Source organism: Helianthus annuus, chromosome 7 (assembly GCF_002127325.2).
Source record: "Helianthus annuus cultivar XRQ/B chromosome 7, HanXRQr2.0-SUNRISE, whole genome shotgun sequence".
NCBI classification, from domain to species: Eukaryota; Viridiplantae; Streptophyta; class Magnoliopsida; order Asterales; family Asteraceae; genus Helianthus; species Helianthus annuus.
This window is the reverse complement of record NC_035439.2, coordinates 56,544,272-56,549,378: the sequence shown is the minus strand read 5'-3', so window position 1 is coordinate 56,549,378 and position 5,107 is coordinate 56,544,272. Positions and strand designations below refer to the sequence as shown.

The 5,107-nt window shown below is 41.9% G+C and overlaps 1 non-coding gene across 1 annotated transcript; it reads right to left on the bottom strand.

Annotated features, from left to right (window-relative positions):
• Nucleotides 1-3,113: 3,113 nt before the first annotated feature.
• Nucleotides 3,114-3,219, bottom strand: LOC118480651. Its single transcript, XR_004863631.1, has one exon. It is a non-coding gene; the product is annotated as a small nucleolar RNA R71 (small nucleolar RNA).
• Between the last annotated feature and the right edge of the window lie 1,888 nt (nt 3,220-5,107).

Genomic DNA, 5,107 nt, shown 5'->3' with positions numbered 1-5,107 from the left:
CCAGGGTCATTAAATTGAACTTGGTAGATTAATCAAGTGATCAGGGTCATTAATTTGAACTTGAAGACTTGAGTGGATTTCTAAAACTGATTGAATTTGTGTTTTTTGTTAGAAGAGATAGATCGTAATGTTATTGGTTGAGTAACAGGTTTGGATATTTCATTATTCCCAATGGAGGCAAATTGTCAAAGCTTGAACCAGATACCTCAGATCCCAGCATACTGAGAGGGGGAGTCTGTGAAAGGGGGAGTCTGGATCAACTGCTAAAGGGAAGATGAAAGTTAGAGCCAGGTGTTAATTCTGAAACCTGTGAAGAATGCTTACGAGGAGAAGACAGAGTTGGAAGAAAAGACCAAGACCGAAGACTCTGGATCTGAAGACTGATAAAGACTACGTCAACATCCAAGGGGGAGTCTGTTGATGCATAGGATGTCTGTTGACTACGTCTACGTAAATTCTTAGGTCAAGATAGGTCAAAAGAGGGTCTAGATTGTCAATATTAGAAAGTTATGTTGTAGATTCGCTTATATGTACAATATATAAGTAGATCCGCTCATAGGGTTTATAGGTTCGCTCATAGGTACTTGACGGGTGGTCCTTTGGACAACCCTTAAGTATGTTAAAACATGAAATAATCCTCCATTTAGCCGTGTAATTATCTTGGATTAGATAACTACGATGCTATTGTTTCAGGTGCGAATTAGGAGATAAGAGATGGATAAAAGGCAGCTCATGAATGCTTTGGTGGAAACGGGTCGAGAGAAGAACACAAGACGCAACAAAGGAGACAAGGCTGCTGAGTACCGTAAATTACGGTCCTACCGTAATTTACGGTAGACATGATTTTTGTTGATTCTTGCACCGTAAACCAGGCTTGACTCACCGTAACACTTTGATGACCACCGTAAATTACGGTGGAGCCGTAATTTACGGTGGTGCCTGAACGTGAAAAGTGTAACTGCCACAATATACTCGTTTTTTGGTGTGTCTTTTGGTATTATCTTATCATTGACGGTTCTTGGAGACTTGGGAGGCGAATTTGGAGTATTTGCTTGCTTTGTGAACAATTCTAAACATTCGGTTTGTGTTTTTAATTCGTATGAACACTAGATTAATGTTGATGATGATTCACCAAGCCATGTCCGGCTAAACTCTTCGGTGATCATCCTAGGTGAATGTTTCTAAGACTTTTGTGTGTTAATTTCTGCATTTCTAGAATGATATTTTGCGTTGCTTGAATGTCATGGTGTATGTTTGATTGTTTGTAGTGCGTTAATCTATATCACAATTTCTAGTCTTGATCGTACGTTCTTGGTGCCGTTGGCAACCGAGATATCACGGGAAGGGTTAGGGTTGGTTATTGGTTAATAGGTCATCGGGAAACAACCTCGCATTATCTAATCCGAGTACTTTGTTCCCTTTTATCACTTCAATCACACATACACGAGTTATGTCTATGTAACTCTTTCTAGTGAAATTGCACACAATTGTTTAAAGAAACTGAAACCTAGGGTGATCATTGTTCTCTCCTAATTGTTTACAACCTACTTTGATTTGAATTAGTTCTTAATTTAGTTTTCTAAAACAACAACCCACAATCTTGAATTTTAATTTTCTGCAAGTTAGTTTAATTCTAGTTTAAATACAAAGCTATACAATCAACACATTTTCCACATACTCCCTGAGTTCGATAGCCTACTACCGCTAACTACAGTTGTTTAGGGATTAAATTTGCGTGACCCACGACATCACGTCAAATTTTGGCGCCGTTGCCGGGGAGTGGTGCTCAACGTGTGTTAATTTCATAGTTTTGTTTGTTATTTTCGGGTTTACGCTGGTTGTGTTTAGTGTGCAGGTACTTGAGGTGTATGCATACTAGAGGCTCTCACAGGTCATCACCGCTATCGTTTGATCCGGAAATTGAAAGAACGCTACGACAAAACCGAGTTTTAGTGCGAGAAAACAAAATTATTGGTTCACCTACTTCACCCATTACACCGAGAAACATCATGGCTGATTCTCAGATTCCACTTACAACCAGTCAAACAACCTCATCCTTTATACCTACTTCCACCCAACCATCACCAAACACTACATTACCTAATACCACCGCTGGATTTACACCAACCAATTCCACTCAACCAATCACCACTCAAAATGAGCCTACCATCACTTACGATCCATCCACCACAATCCCACCATTATCTCACTTCTTTCCCCCAACTACGGGTCAATCATCATCTACCTTCACAATTGCACCCAATTCAACTATTGTGCATACTACCCCATCCCTTAGACCACAACAATCGGGTTTTCAGTATTCAAACATTCCATTTGGGCAAACCTCGGGAATGCAAGGGGGTGATTATGATGAGGGATTTGAAGACTTTGAGGGGTATGAAGATGATGGGTATGGTTATGGAGATTATGGTGATCAAGGGGATTTTGGGTATGTTCAGAGTCAATCTCAAGGGATGGCGAGTGTTGGTGGAATGCAACATCAACAACTTATACCACAACATATTCGGCCAAGACCACAAGGGCCACCAATGCCACAACCGATTCCATTGCAACAGGTCCGGCCACCACATGTACACCAACAACCATTTCAAAGACCGCCTCAGCGCCCACCGATGCGACCACAACAGTTTCAACAACCGATCGCACCACAAGGGAAAGTACCAAGACCGAATGGGCCGATTATTCCGAGAGGTAGGTATGGTGTGCCACGAAGACACCTTAGAGAACAAGCAAGGGGAATAGAGGCACATTTCAGGCCAATCATTACTCAAAATCCCTCACCGGTGGTTATCCCTCACAACAACCAAGGGAGAACTTTTGAAGTAAGAACAAACTCGTTGCAAAGTTTACCGAAGTATAAAGGTTAGCAACGGAGGAGCCGTATTTCCATCTAGAGGCCTATGACTCAATTTGCAATACTTTTGGGAGTCAAGGTTTTTCGGCCGATGAAGTCAAGTTAGTCTTATTTCAGTTTTCTTTGGAGGATAAGGCAAAGAAGTGGTTCTACACTTTGCCTTCGGCATCAATATATACATGGGGGGAGATGCAACAAACCTTTTTGGATGAATTCTACACCGCCCAAAAGACCAATGATGCGCGGAAGGGGTTGAGAAGTTTTCAACAACAACATGGTGAGATGTTCCATGAGGCGTTTGAGCGTTTTAACATGATGATTAAAAACTGCCCTCATCATGGGATTGAGTTATGGGAGTTAATGAACGCTTTTCATGAGGGGTTAAGTGCCGAAGATGCACGGGATTTAATGTCTATCACCGGAGGGACATTTGGAACGAATTATGAGAATGAAGATTGGGAGTTTTTGGAGAGTATGGCAACTACATCAAAAAGGAAAGCCCAAGCTTCGAGGAGAGCCCGACCGACAACTAACCGACCACAAGTGCATGCTATAGATGAAGGTAACGTTCAAACTACTAATCAAATTTATGATGTGTGTGCTTTGTGTAATGAAATAGGTCACGCGGCTGAAAATTGCCAAGGAATGTTGGAAGGGCAATATGAGGAAGTTCATGCGGTCCAAGGTCAAGGCCAAGGAGGAGGTGGTAGGAACTACAACAACATGAATTCTAATACCTACCACCCCGGGTTGAGGAATCACCCGAACTTTAGATATGGGAACCCGTCAAATCAAGCGAACCCAAATTTTCAAGGTAGCCAAGGTAATTTTGGTTCACGGCCATCTTATAATAATCAAGGTGGGTACCGGGGCGGAAATAACCAAGGGTATCAAAAACAATACCAAACGGGTCAAGATCAAGGGGGATCTTCGGGTGGAAATGAGGTGATGGAGATGCTTAAAAGCATGCAATTGGAAATGCAAAAGCGAAATCAACTTGATGAAGTGCGGATGCAAAAAGATGAGGTTCGCGATAAAAGCATCCATTCACTAACAACCCAAATGGGTCAATTAGCGACCGAAGTGGCCGAATTGAAGAAAGGTAAGGGTCAACTTCCAAGCGACACAAAGGTAAACCCTTCACATGGTTCGTCACGAGGTAATGTTAATATTAACCATGTTAGTGTGTTGAGAAGTGGTAAAGAGTTTAAGGCCAATTTGTCACCCGAATTGGTCGAGGGGGTGGTTGAGGACATCACGGGAATGGAAAGTGATGATGAACTTGCACCGGTTAAACCAAAAGAAACAACTATTAAAAAACCGGGGTTGGGTGAAAGTGAAAAAAGTAAAAATGAAAAGAATGAAAAAATAGAGGGTGAACCGAGTCAAGTGCCATTCCCATCGGCTTTACTTGACCCGGGAAAGAAAAATGTTATTGTGTCAAGGGGTCCTCAAAAAGAGGAAATGTGGGATATGTTCAAACAAGTTAAAATAAATCTCCCACTTCTTGATGCAATAAAACAAGTTCCCGCTTATGCAAAATTCTTAAAAGAATTATGCACACAAAAGAGGCAAAACAAGAAAAAAGTGCCTAAGCGGGTAGATTTGACCGGGCAAGTGAGTGCGGTGTTGAATGGGGAGCTTCCTCCTAAGCTCCAAGATCCAGGCACGCCATTGATTAATGTACAAGTTGGTAATTTTCAAATGGCTAAGGCGTTGCTAGATCTTGGAGCCGGAGTTAGCATTTTACCGGGGGGATTATACGACCAATATGACTTTGGTCCATTAGCACGGGTGGAGACGACGGTTGTTTTGGCCGATTTGTCTCATAAGTTGCCCCGGGGTATGGTTCAAAATGTTATTGTTAAAATTGATGAGTTTTACTACCCGGTGGACTTTTTGGTTTTGGACTACTCATCGGCGGACCCTAAACAACAACAAAACATAATTTTGGGTCGTCCATTTTTAAGCACCGCACATGCTATTATCGATTGTAGATTTGGTACGGTTGATATGGCATTCGGAAATCGAAAAATGCGTTTGAATGTTTTCACAAACAATTCTAATGCTAACGGTGTTGATGAGTGTTTTATGGCAGACATAGTAGATGGATGCAACCCGCATGAGTATGAGGAGGATGGTTTGGATATTTACCTGTGTGACTTTTCTGAACAGGTACATGCTTATGCACTACGGGTTGAAGAGGAGGCACAAGATGTTATGGCGATGAAA